Source organism: Zootermopsis nevadensis, unplaced genomic scaffold (assembly GCF_977971745.1).
Source record: "Zootermopsis nevadensis isolate Lab colony 2312 unplaced genomic scaffold, Znev_1.0 Znev_ptg000010l, whole genome shotgun sequence".
Taxonomy (NCBI): domain Eukaryota; kingdom Metazoa; phylum Arthropoda; class Insecta; order Blattodea; family Termopsidae; genus Zootermopsis; species Zootermopsis nevadensis.
This window is the reverse complement of record NW_028259142.1, coordinates 6,155,097-6,169,142: the sequence shown is the minus strand read 5'-3', so window position 1 is coordinate 6,169,142 and position 14,046 is coordinate 6,155,097. Positions and strand designations below refer to the sequence as shown.

Here is a 14,046-nt window from a genome sequence, read left to right as displayed (position 1 = left end):
GGTGTTCCGGGCAAGACGGCTTTAAGTTTAACTGTATCAGGAAGAATCAGATGTCATAAATGGTGAAGATAATTTAAGAATAAAAATTGCGCAATAAATGTTTGTAACACATGCGGATTTAACGATTCTCATGCAGAGTACTCCTTTTAAACGCAGCTATAACTACAGCAGTATTTGTAAGCATTACACTTAAAATTATTCATTGTCAGGACTTTTTCCATCGTTTGTTCTTTAAAACCACGACGTTTCGGAGGCTGGTTCTGTCTCCGTCTTCAGGTGAGAGGTACCTACTCTGTTGGGTCCCTGGTTTTAAAGAACAGACGATGGTTTAGAACTATATAAAGAGATCTGTGGCCGCTCTAACACCAGGTTTTCACGGCCACAGTCCTTACATACGTAGCACTATTAGCACTACTGCTTACTACAACTATTCACTAATGCTACTCTACATAACTATTCCTTAATCCCTAATACTATTTACATAACTCTTTCTTATTGCTCTCGTGCCTTATATCCCAGTGGCAGTTCTAAATTCCTAATTTTGATGCCTTCTACATCTTACTTTGTATAGAAAGTTCCCTACATCCCTGACCTCCGTGTCATTCGTAGAGCTTAAAATTTTCTTGAAGGCCAACTCTTCACCAACGGTGAACCACTTGTTCCTCAGGAGCCGTTCCCTCCACTTCCCAGTTTCCGTACACTTTAATAGTATGTGAATCTCGTTCTCTTCCGCCCCGCATAAAGGGCATATTCTTTCATCCATGCCCCCCCTCATCCCTCTCAGCTTCCAAATACCCGTTCTGAACCATGCCTACCCCCTGTAAGCATTAGTTGCATCGATAATAATAAGGAAAATGAGTTGCTTTAGTTTTCTGTCACGAAGAACTTATAGACCAGCTTTACAGAAGCCTTTAAAAATGTCTACCACCTTCTTTGAAACAAGCATCCAGCGCTTTCAATGTTTCCTGTGACTCTGCGAAGTGTCTCAGTGTCGGAGTTGTCAATAAACTGTTCAGTATCGTGTTTCATTTGTCTCAGGTAAGCTTCGTGTGTTATTTGTTAGGAAATTCTTAAACGAACAACTCTGGTGGTCTAAGGTTACGCCGAACAATGCTCGATAAAATATAATCCACTTTTATGGGATCGCGCTAGTGTTCCTCCAACGTTGCGTAGCGTCTCATCTGTTAACACTCCCCGACGCTCAATAGTTATTGTGTTACAAACAGTTCTGTATCCTGAAATCTTGTTTTCTTATTCGTTACTTCCTTGTCACGATATGAAATGTTTCACGAAAATCAGCTATCAGTTCTATGCAACTTTTCCTCAGCGGTTTGACAAGCACGGTAAATCGACTCGAGTGTCGTAGCGTAGATTACGAGGGCTTGCTGCACGGTTCATATTTGCACCACTAGTACGCGACTGTTGCTTGGCATTCTTTACATTGCTACAGTCAGTAGACCGGGAGTAAAATAAGTCGAATTGTAATTCGGAATCAACGCTGCGATTGCTACAAATTTTTGCATTCTTCACAGTCCCTTGCGCTGAATATCGTAGTTGTTAACACCACTGTTATTGCTGATAATGCAAAATATTTTGGTCATCCCAATCTTACACAAACAGCTGCTTTTTTATTTTATCTGAGTGTGGAATTACAAATGCAATTAATAATCTGTTGTGAATCATGTAGCAGTTTGTGTAGGCCAACTCGTGCATCCTATGGCTGGATATCATTACGAAAGTTGAACCGTGCAGAAAGTGACATTGGATGTAGTAATTAATTACCTAGTTGAGCCATGGTCACTAGGTTGTTAAATAGGCTTCTAATAATTTACCTTACCCTTCTCAGGAAAATATATGAAATATTATCAGCTGTTGTTCAGCGATCCAGAACAGATCGACACACTTTCTTTTTTTGAATTAATAAAAAAACCAAAGTTGTAAAATCTGAGGAGATTGGTATTCAAAATGCAATCTATTTTAACCTAAAAGACTAACTCTAATACAGGGAGTAGGTTTAAGGAAATTAGATGGATGTTGTAAATCTATGAATATACGAAATTAGTGGCAGGTGAAAGAAAGTGTTTAGGATTGCTTTAGAAAGTACAGGAGAGTAATAACAAAAAAAGCGTCAATTAATGTTAACAAGATCCAGAGTTCAGGAGCTACAGATAGGAAACTATCCCTGGAATTATATGTGAAGGTTTTTTAAACGATATGTTAAATGAATCCAGATTGATTTATGTTATGGACACGTGGATACTATAAGACTGATGGAAAGAAAGTGATATAATTCACAAGAAATTTTAGAAAAATAGTGTGGTTGGATTCGAACTGGGTAGAGAGATTAGGAGGTAGATAGTATGCATGACAGTCGAACACTCGATACGTCAAGATCTAGTAAGATCATGTTATGAACAACACATAAACAATTTAAAAACTGAAAGACGGGCAATTAAAGTCAAAGAGGAAGAAGACAAAATAGGATTCATATATACAGGTTAACACACAAAACTCTTAATACTAAGTCGTATATAAAAATACAACCACATAAGTTCATGTAAACATGGGACCGAACATCGTTAGTCTTCAACTTAGGGTCCTTCTTATGAGTTGTAATTTAACAGACAAAGCTTCTGGTAAGCATATTAGTAGTCGTTCGCGCATTGCACGGTAGTACCTCAAACTACCTATGTCTGGGTCTCCCCAGAGGTCCCTTCCCCTCAGGCTTCCCAACCAATACCTGGTGCACACCTCTTGTCCCATCCATGCGTGCCACATGCCCAGCCCATCTCATTCTTCTCGACTTAATCACCCTGACAATACTGGGGGAGGGATACAGATTTTTAAGCTCATCATTATGCAGTTTTCTCCACGCCCTATCGTCTTCCCTCTTAGGCCCAAATATCCCCCTCAACACCCTGTTCTCAAACACCTGCAATCTGTGTTCCTCCCTCTGAGTGAGAGACCATGTTTCACACCCATACAAAACAACAGGCAAGATTATTGTTTTGTATACTTTAATTTTCAGGTTCTTAGAGATCAGACGGGAAGACAAAATATTTTGAACTGAGAAGTAGCAAGCATTTCCAGAATTTAATCTCCTCCTAACTTCCTCATGAGTGTCATTTTCATTTGTTATTGTTATTCCCAGATATTTGAACTTCGCAACCCTTTCAAAGGACTTATTAGCTACCCTTAGATAATTTTGCCCGCCTGTCTTCTGATGACGAGATACTAACATATACTTAGTTTTTTCTGAATTTACTTCTAGCCCCACCTGTCTACTAGCCTCTAGTAAAACTTCTGTGATCCTTTTATTGTGTTTATATCGACACAGAAACGAATAGATAATCATAATATACACTCTCATGGGTCGTTACTATTTTGTCCGAAAACTGAAGCAGGCATTTATTTAAACGTCCAATGTAAATAATAAAAACGAGGACAAGGTATTTAAAAAGCATAACCAAAAGACATTTTGTGGGTTAAGGTTAAGCAATAAGGCCTTTCCAGTATTGAACGGGATATTAATACCCCCCTCCCGCCACAGTCACCGCCAAGACAATCACCAGATGTTTTGAGATAATTTAATAAGTTGCATTCTTTGTGCCGTCATTCTATTTTAATGGCGTGGGATCAATAGCTCGACCTATTGCGAATCTGGTGTGGTCCGGGTCCTTTCTCTCGTGTGTGCGGTGCATCATCAATTGTAAGCGGTCGTCCTTGTGACCACGATACAAATGGAATGGTCACGACCTCGGCTTCTTCAGATCCTCAGCCGGATACTGTCCAACGCGGAAAGAATCGCACAACACAATTACCTATCCCTGATTATGTTTCGTAAGCGCAGATGATTCTGACAAATAAGTATGACGATAAAGCAACACAGAGAAATGTATCTCAGAGAAAGTGTATTTTATTCTAGACTAGAGATGACTGTCTTCTGGGTTGTTGCGCAGTGTAGTCTGGTAGATGTCAGAGGTCCATGCTGCCTCCATTATCAGGGGGATGAGTTATCCTGATGATGGAAACGTTGTTGGACATCTACCAGACTACACGGATCAACAACCCAGAAAACAGCCATCTTCAGACTCACCGCCGTGAAAACCTGAAATCCTACTTATTGTAAAAAGTTTGGAATTCTTAGAGTTACAACAGGGCCCGTATAGAAGATAAATTATTAATGTTGCATGATTGTTAGTCCGTAAATAGGCCTGTCAAAACGTAATAAAAATAATTATTGCCGTTCTTACGAATTCGTTTAATTTGTGTTTTATCCTTTTGCTGGCATAAATATTAAGAAAGCTGAGCCTGGTATAATGAGGCCTAATTATTTTTACCACCCAAACCTGTTCAATGATGTGTTACTGTCAAACGGTCGGCTATTTCAGAAGGTAGGCCCTCTTAAATTCTGATAAAATCAATCATTCCAAAACTACAGTACTTTTGCTACATTTGTTAAGCAATGTTTCGTTCGATTTTCTTGATTTTTTCCTTGTAATGAGTACATAATTAGGTTCAGTACATGTTGAGTTACCACGTTAAAATAAACAATTGAATTATTCAATGTATTATTATCATTAGTATTAGTAGACAACATATCAACTATTTATGGACTTCAAGAAAGCCCGTAACTCAGTAAAATAGAAGACTACTTGAATCTGGTGTACCTAAGAATCTTGTCAGATTACTTAAAATGTGTTTAAGAGAAACCTCTAGCAAAATTCGTGTAGGTAAAAATTTGTCCGATACATTTCGTATTCAGAATGGCCTGAAACAGGAAGATGCTTTATCGCCGCTGCTTTCCAATTTTGCCTTGGGATATGCCATCAGGAAAGTCGAAGCATATCAGAGCGGTTTGGAATTAAATGGGATACATCAGCTTTTGGCCCATGCTGATGATATTAATATAAGAGCGAACACAGAAACACTCTTAAAGACTATTAGGGATGTTGGTATAGAAATAGTAGTATTTATAATAACTGCGTGATAATACGAACTTCAAGATCCCAGGGATGTGATCTTAGACTATTTGAATTCATCTGTAGTTCGTCAAAATTACCTATTCAACGCGAAATCCCTTTTAAAACACTAAACCTTCGAGGCTCAGTCAGTCAATGTGGTACTTGCTTGAAAGTGTCGCGATTTTCCGCATCTACGCCGTTCTCACTGAGTTTGTTCATCAGCAATGCAGTCAATGCAAACGAGGTACAGAGCCCGTTAATCAATCTGCAATTCATTGTCAACGTCAGTTGCGCAACGAGGAGAAAGCCACTAACGCTGGGCGTTCCAACCTTTCGCTGAATCCTCAGCTGTTCTTGAAACCTTCGCACGAGTCCAGATGTTTCCTTGGTGAGTGTCTAGCTTACGATCCCACAACAGAAAGATGACATTTCATTTTACATTTTCGACGTTTTATTACGGCAGGAGACTTTATTATCCACAATAAGATTATTTTAGTTTAAAGATGCGAGACTAGGACGCCCATTAATGACATAAGTGTATAATTTGCGGACGTGTTTTCCTAGATGATTAACGAGACCGTATAGGAACAATTAGAGGAGATCTGTACTCATAAATCTTGGTATTATACTGTGTTCAATTCCATACAAACTATAGGACTATTAACAAATCTTTGTCACCAGTATGTACGCCTATGTCAAAACGAATTTTCCAAATTAATTTGACTTGTTTAAAAACTCACATACATCCATAAAAAAGAAGGTAAAAAATGTCTTCCTAACACAGCTGCTACAGCACGATCGCACCTCTGCTATGTCTCAGATGACTGACATCTGTGCCTCTTATGTCTGGATCGTTCTTTATTGAGCGTGGGAATTATATGGATAATGTTATATAAATTAATAACTTTTGATTGCAGGAGGATGTATTTCCGACATCTTCCTTTCAAACATCTACTTCAATATTTCGTTTCTAAATCCCTACGTATCACACATTCCAAATTACTTGCAAACTCATAATCTTAAATTCTAGATTTAGTTTTGTCTTCATTAATACAAGAATTAAGACTGGGTTGTCACGTTTGCGATTTTGGTCAATGTTTCTTCTGCTATCGGAATTTGGAAACTTCCAAACTCTTAAGGTACATTTAATTGCAATTTCTAGTGCTTGCTTCCCAAAGATCGCACATGTAGTAGAATGAGTCAAATGTCCGCACTTTAAAGGGCATAGTATGTTTCTTCAGGCATTGTTTATACAAGATCACAGAATAATTATACTTAGCTCATAGCACAAACATAAACCAACAGATAGCCATGACAGTAAAATCATAAAATCTCTTACCATAAAACTTCCCGCCACCGGTTCAGTGCTGCCAATATCCCATCATAGTATCTAAAGCTGTCATAAAATGGTCTTTGCCTGGCGTGAAACCTTACCCCATTATACTCTGGATCTGGAAATAAAATACCAATATTACGGTAAACTTTTCATTCTTCTCCTGAATACTAAAAGAACACTGCAAGAGAAACACCAGTGATGTGAAAAACTCTGAGGTTCGCCTCTAAAACAACGTGGCTTATGTGAAAATATGCATATAAGTGAAATGACTAAAGCAGAGTAAGGGATAAGGGACTCCTATAAAATCTTGTCATAAATCGTAAAGAATAAAAAAGTTGTATGATAGTTAGATCTTTAATTCAATTCTTCAATTCTTTGTAGCATTAATAATTAATAGTCTTAATTAAAAATTAAGTTTACATATATAATCGTTGTGAAAGTAGGAAGGTAGAAATTACACGATAAGAGTACAGCTACGTGAATTTTAAGCATTTAATGTTTTCTGTATGAAACAAAAAAAAAATATATTTCGTCACAAAACTAATTACATGACTCATGATATTAATCAGCATTGTTTGTGCTCAGCGGGATATCATGCAACACACATGGAAGGGAATTTGTAAAACGTGGAATGTTGTTTTGGATTAATTAAAACAATGATATCATTACAGGAATTTGAAACAGATGTGAATTTAATTTTATGAACCATTCAAGTACGTCAGACACTTTCATTTTATGGAACTCCTTCATATTAATAGAAGATTCCAGCTCTGTCCATGAAACAGGGCCGTAATTACAGTGATAAAAATAATGATCACAATTCAAAGTACTGAATATCTTGTTCACCTCTGTAATTTTCTGTTATGTCGGATCACAGGATTAAAATGGACCCCATTTTATGGAAAACTGCATCCATCATCAGGGCGATCATCGCCCTGATGATGGAGGGAGTAACGACCTATGAAACGTCAGTAAACTTCTACCAGATTACACGGCACAACAACCCAGAAGACAGTTATCTTCATAATATGAACGTTTTCGTCATAGACATGTCAGTACTTTCGAATAAAATTACACGCTTGTAATTTCTAATGTTCCACTATGAACATTTTCAGTAGCCAATAGTTTATTGCATCCATAAAGGTTCCAGGATTATAACCTTGAACTGTAGCTTAGCAACTGTTATGTCCTGGTTATAGTGGGCAACAGCATGTTATATATGCATAACGTTTCAGTAAATTCTGTCTACATAACTATTTCAAAATACTGATGTATCTATGTTATTCTAAGACTTCTGATGTAGGCTACCTTTTGTTAACACGGTAGTGAGCATTCTGGTTGCATAAAAGAAGGGGGGTTTCTTTACTAGTTGAGCGACTAACATCTTCTTATGAAAGACTCTACTCATAGAGTAAGTTTATAGATTACGTAGCAAAGATTATTCTGATTTTCCGCGTAGAAAAATTATCAACGTATGACGAGAACTTGAAAATAAGTAGCAAGTACTCCATGTAAAGAACTTCACGGATGAGTGTAGATACATTCGTCCCACCGTGACACCGAAGCATCCATTGGTGTAAAGCGCCTTAGTCAGTCAGCGCCTTTAGAGAACGTACGTCTCCTCAGTTGGAATCCGCTGACCGGTCATGTTCCTTAGGAGACCTGAACGGATGGGAATCAGTCACTTGGCGTCAGAACCTCTCTCACTCATTGCGACTTGCTGTTATTCCTCTGTCGCATGGAATAAGCTTTTGTCGACTGACTCCAATACAGTAGAAAATATTCATAGAAAATCTGCCAATTCGTTTTATTTTTTCCTCAGTTTCATATTTTACGAAATAATAATCTAATACTGCGCTATTTAAATGTTAGAACATTTATTCCAAAGGACGACATTTCGAAGGGTTTTTTTTCGTGTTAATGTTTTTAAGGGTAAAATAAATTGTCATTCCAATATGTACAGTGTTGGTATTCGTGGGCGTACAGGGCAAAATAAGAGAATTATCTGAATTTTGGACAGTTTCTTGCAAAAAATTTGTTGCGTCTAAGGAAACTTTCTCGAAAGAAGAAAATATTTAGATTGATATTTTAAGACTATTTACTTTTGTTTCTTTCTCACTTGTTTCTCTATTATTTTCTGTTCTTTGTATTTTTTTATCTTCTTGTGCTGACACTGTAACTGGTTCCTGCAGCTTTTGAGTTTGCATGTTAAAGTATAAATCTTAATTAAACTGGATTACTGTGATCAGTATTAGCACCATCACCAACATAATTAAGATTTGAGGTTTTCACTGCGGTGAGTCTGAGTGACTCATCACCCTTATTATGGAGGCAGCAGGGACCTCTGAGACGTCTGTAAACTTCTACACGACTACACGGCGCAACAACCCAGAATACAGCCATCACTATTAAAGTTATTTACATTTGACCTAAAGACGACTTAAATATTGTGGTCTTATTCCCGTCCTCACTAATACAGAGCAGTGTCATAATTTGTATTAATAAGCATCATCTGAGCTTTCTATAGTGTGATGATCTAGCCGTGGAATGCTGGGAAGTTTTCGACCTTGACCTAGTGGCAGCGGTCACTTTCACTCTTTGGTCTCTGCAACCGAACTTTCTTTTCAGTGACATAATACAAGTACAATGACCTCATCACTCCAGAAAGTGTAGCCAAACGCCTGATGATCGGTGCGTAAGACGCAATTTTTTCAACATTTTACTTTTTTTTTTTAAATCGGGGAGCGTCTTACATCTGATATGATCTAAAAATATATACGAGATGGTGCTTGACAGGCTGACAAAGAAAGATTTCCAGGGATGCTTCCAGGCTTGGCAGCGGCGCTGGGATCGTTGTGTTCACTCCCAGGGGAACTACTTCGAGGGTGATAGATGAATTTAATACCTGAGATAAGTGTACGGGTTTTTATACGCGCAGTCTTGAAACTTTCCGATCGCACCTCGTATAGCGTCTTTTTTCCTAAAAAAAAATTACTGATCCAAGGAAACCGAGATAATACGATATATCGACTAATTAGAGTGGAATGAGATATATAATATAATAATAATATATTTGGTTTAGAACTATATACAGAGATCTGTGGCCGCCCAACACCAGGTTTGCACGGCCACAGCACTATTAGCACTTCTTACTACGACTATCCCTTAATCCCTAATACTATTTACATAACTCTTTCTTATTGTTCTCGTGCCTTCTACCCCAGTGGCAGTTCTAAATTCCTAATTTTGACCTGTCTTTTACATCTTACTTTGTACTGAAATTTCCCTACATCCCTGACCTCCGTGTCATTCGTAGTGCTTAAAATTTTCTTGAAGGCCAACTCTTCACCAACGGTGAACCACTTGTTCCTCAGGAGCTGTTCCCTCCACCTCCCGGTTTCCGTACACTTTAATAGTATGTGAATGAGAAACTGGTTATTTATGTGTGAAATGGGTAGGCCGGCGTATTTTCAGTCAGTATCTCGTCATAGCCTAGGACTGAGAAAACCATGAAATACTCAGACCGCAGACTGAGGCCGGGAATCAAACCAATTTTATCTAAAATTATAGTCACAGACGTTTCCGCTCTGCTGCGGTGACAAATGAAATATTCAAGGAATTAAACGTTTTTATAGCAAATACGTAAATACATGTTAGATGATAACTCTATCAACAATGCGGAGAATTTCGACTAAATTTAGTTGAGAAACGTCATGGGAAGAGGCCAGCTGAAAGAACTATACATATAAATAATTTAAATTCAATCTATTTATTAAATTGGTTGGCAACAGCTGGAAAGTCAATTACGTGGAAACACTAAAATGAAAAACACAAAAGATACAGCTAAAAGCAAAAAAGACAAATGGAAGATGATGATGATAATAATAACAATAAAAATAATTTTAAGGAACTCAGTTTTAGGTTGTAAACTGAAGTAATTTGCCTAGTCATAGGAACCAACAGCACGTTCCTGTGGATATCAAAAGAAAATCTCGACTTCCATAAAAGAAAATAGTTTCTTGACAAGCTGAACGACTACGAGCTTCTCAAAAATAATTCTGCTCCGTGAATTTTTCATAGCGCTGACCTATTCAAAACCAACGTTTAGCATCGTAATAAATTAAAACAGGAAAAGATGGAACATACACAAACATGCTCCTCGTTTTACGAACGATAATTCAACAAATATTCATGTTGACACTTTATGCATAATTATTTTTATGGACACACTCTAAAACAGGAAAATGTTCTCAGCTTTTCTCACCACTCTCTTACCCCTACGACTTCTATGGTAAAGTTCATTCTACTCGGAGTATTATGTACTATAGGCCAAGCGAGAAGTGGACTGATTTTGGTCGTATGAGATGGACCCGTCCGAAGCACGCGCTAGAGGGGTGTCAGCTTCAGTTGGTTCGTAGCTCTAGCTGTGTTTAGATCGGTACATCACCGCAGCTGAGGCTGTGCGACCCCCACTACTACTGAACTCCCCTCTCTCGGCTTACACATCGCGCATTTAGCTGCCACGACTACTCGCGCGACCTATTCTGATTCCTGAGAACATGTCTCCTAGGTTTCACCCTTATTCCAAGCACTCATACTGTTCATAATTAACAACAAAAATGCCTTCCGTAACGGAACTTATATGATATCCTCAACCGGTTTTCAACGTGCGTTAACATGAATTAAATCCGCCTTGCTTGAGTTTCCACTTTGGCCACTAGATTGCAGCACCTCAATGTCTAATTGACAAATTCCCTCATCCGTCATTTTATTGTCAGTATTCGGATGACATGCATTAGTACAAATTTGGGTTAGTGCAGATTGGCACAACCTCCACATCAAATTTCATCTAAATCCGTCCAGTGGTTCTCGAGTAGAATCGAATGGATGTACGGACATACACACACGACCAGCCCATAATGCGTTCTCGCATTTAACTTCGTGAAAATCAGGAATCATAAGTAACTTTGTACAATAAACAGATTCGTATATACACGAACGTTTCTGTCGAGCGGTTAACACTCATGGTTCGAATTCTCTGGGTAACTTGTCACACGACCTAGGTTTTAACCCGGTGTAGATTTAGCGTTTATCATCGAGAGGAAGTCCGAAGGAAATGGTCGCAGATTATTTAAGAAATTCACCTGAAATTCTCCTTCATGATTGAATGATAAAACCTTTTTCTGCACTGGTTCTGCGAATGTTCATAAAGCACAAACACCTAAGTGTTTCTCTAAAGTTGACGCATCTAGCCGGGGGGGTCCTATAAAATTGTTATGTAACAATGGCATCATGAAGTCACACGGTTCGTTCCATGGAAAGCGAATAGATTAATTTAGCGCTGGAAACTTTAGCCAAGGTCTCGCAGTGGCTTAGCATTGTGTTTTCCATCAACAGTGAATGTCCCCATTTACACGTACCTTCCCAGGCGCGAGTAATCCTGGGAGTTGCGCAGAATGACTTTCTGTGTTCATCCTATATGCACCGTGAGAAGGTCGCAGGTGAGCAGACGGGCCTGCGAAGGTGGCCAAATTGGCACGAATTTATTCAGAAATAATCGATAGCTCTCTCATGGGTTGTAACGCCCTGCAATGTGGACTAAATTTACCGACGTTTCGGAGTTGCTTGCCGCCTCCATCATGAGGGCGACCGCCCTGTCAACAATCCCCATATTCGCCGCTGTGAGAACCTGACATAATATTTTGCAACAATGTCGTTTAACAATTAGTTTTTTGTGTAGCGTAGATAACTGAGGATTCTTCATTACTCCTTTCACTAAGTAACTAACTAACTAGATGGTTTACCGAACCCGAAGGTTCATCACCGAATTAACCAAAGCCCTCCACCGGACCCTGCCCTGGGCCAACAAAATCCAGTCTCCTTCGACCCCTATCTCCCATAGATCCCGCCTGAAATTATCCTTCCATCTACGTCTAGGTCTCCCCAGCGGTCTCTTCCCCTCAGGCTTCCCGATCAATACCCGGTGCACACCTCTTGTCCCATCCATGCGCGCTACATGCCCCGCCCATCTCATTCTTCTCAACTTAATCACCCTGACAAAACTGGGGGAGGAGGACAGATTTTTAAGTTCGTCATTATGCAGTTTTCTCCATGCCCCATCATCTTCTCTCCTAGGCCAAAATATCCTCCTCAACACCCTGTTCTCAAACACCTGCAATCTGTGTTCCTCCCTCTGAGTGAGTGACCATGTTTCACACCCATACAAAACAACAGGCAAGATTTTTGTTTTGTATATTTTAATTTTCAGGTTCTTAGAAATCAAACGGGAAGACAAAATATTTTGAACTGAAAAGTAGCAAACATTTCCGGAATTTGGTCTCCTCTTAACTTCCAGATTTTGATTTGTTATTGTTCCCAAATATTTGAACTTTGTCACACTTTCAAAGGACTCCATTGTGGGTTTGAAACGGACCGTGTAAATGAGAAACACTTTTACGTTCTTAACCTAACTTCCTGGAGAGTAACATGTAAATACGGACTACATTACTCGCACAACGTCTCACTCAAGCACACCTGGCTAAGGTGACGACCCCTTCACACACCTCACTCGCCCAGGCCCGTCTTTACACGAAGCTACTCAGTGCAACAGCGGCACAAACCTCGACGGCTTACGAAATTCCAGGAAACGTCAATGTAAATTGGCTAGTCGTGAGAATAAGTAAAGGGCAACAATTTTGTTGTACTAATAAGAGTATGTTGGAGATTACCAAGTAAGCGCCATCATAATGATCTTGTTGCTGTAACAATATACCATATGACGCTGACTGCTGATTGCTGACATATTCCTGTGTGAAAATGGCTGACTGAATAAATTAATTGAACGGGTACTAGAGTAGACGACATGTGGGCACACAAAGGGATAAAACACTAGACCGAAGGGTAGGTCTGTGTGTTAATGAATACATTCTGGAAGTTTCACTTTAATGCAGTGACCTAGTAAGAAATGCTCGTACAGATAAATTCAAATTCATTCTGTGACGAGTTGTTGGATACTGTAGGATATCTTCACGGTAAGCAATGGGGCCTAACTCATTCCGGGGACAATTTTCTCTTGGCTGCTCACCTACCTACAGGACTACACGAAGTGATAACCCTTCTTTATCTTTCGTTTCACGACGTTTTCTTTCCTTACAACCATATTCAGGAAGGAACAGGCCTAGTCTGGTTTGCTACAAGAACGGTGGCATGGCGAAAGACTATTATATACTTCCTAAGATCAATTAACACTTGCGATCAACAAATTAAATTTATATTTATATTATTTCAATCGCATTAACGGCTTTGGATATGGCTCCTGTATCAGCAAGAGCTTCCCGAAGGAATATTTACGACATGGATTCTAAACGTCGTCTCACCTTCGTTCACAGCTTTCCACAGCCAATGGTGGAAGAACGCTCCAACAGAACTTTCTCTGATCATCTCTGATGATCAGACTCCGACAAAAGCAAAGATCTTTGAATTTTTTTTATTTTTATGTTATTTTTTAAAAAGCTCTGAGAAAGAACGTGTAATGTGTACGAATGTGGATTCTGGGATTTTTTGGCTACGTACGTGACTTCAGAGATTTGTTTAAAGTCATAATTTCTGCTAACTAAAAAGTAGCTGAGAGAAGGAATTAATGGCACAAGCAGTCGGGAAAAGGACGAATGATGAGGCGAAGGAGGAAAGTCGAAGGAAAGTTTGGATGTTTTCTGGCAAGAGTGTGAATAAGTAAAGAACAATCGT

The 14,046-nt window shown here is 39.0% G+C and overlaps 1 protein-coding gene across 2 annotated transcripts in view; it reads right to left on the bottom strand.

Annotated features, from left to right (window-relative positions):
- Positions 1-14,046, bottom strand: part of LOC110835981 (folliculin-interacting protein 2) — a 490,121-nt gene that overhangs the window by 400,598 nt on the left and 75,477 nt on the right. For both annotated transcript variants that reach the window (XM_087346352.1, XM_087346354.1), the window contains exon 2: positions 6,304-6,415. The gene's annotated coding sequence lies outside the window, so the exon portion shown is untranslated. The remainder of the gene's footprint in view (positions 1-6,303; positions 6,416-14,046) is intronic.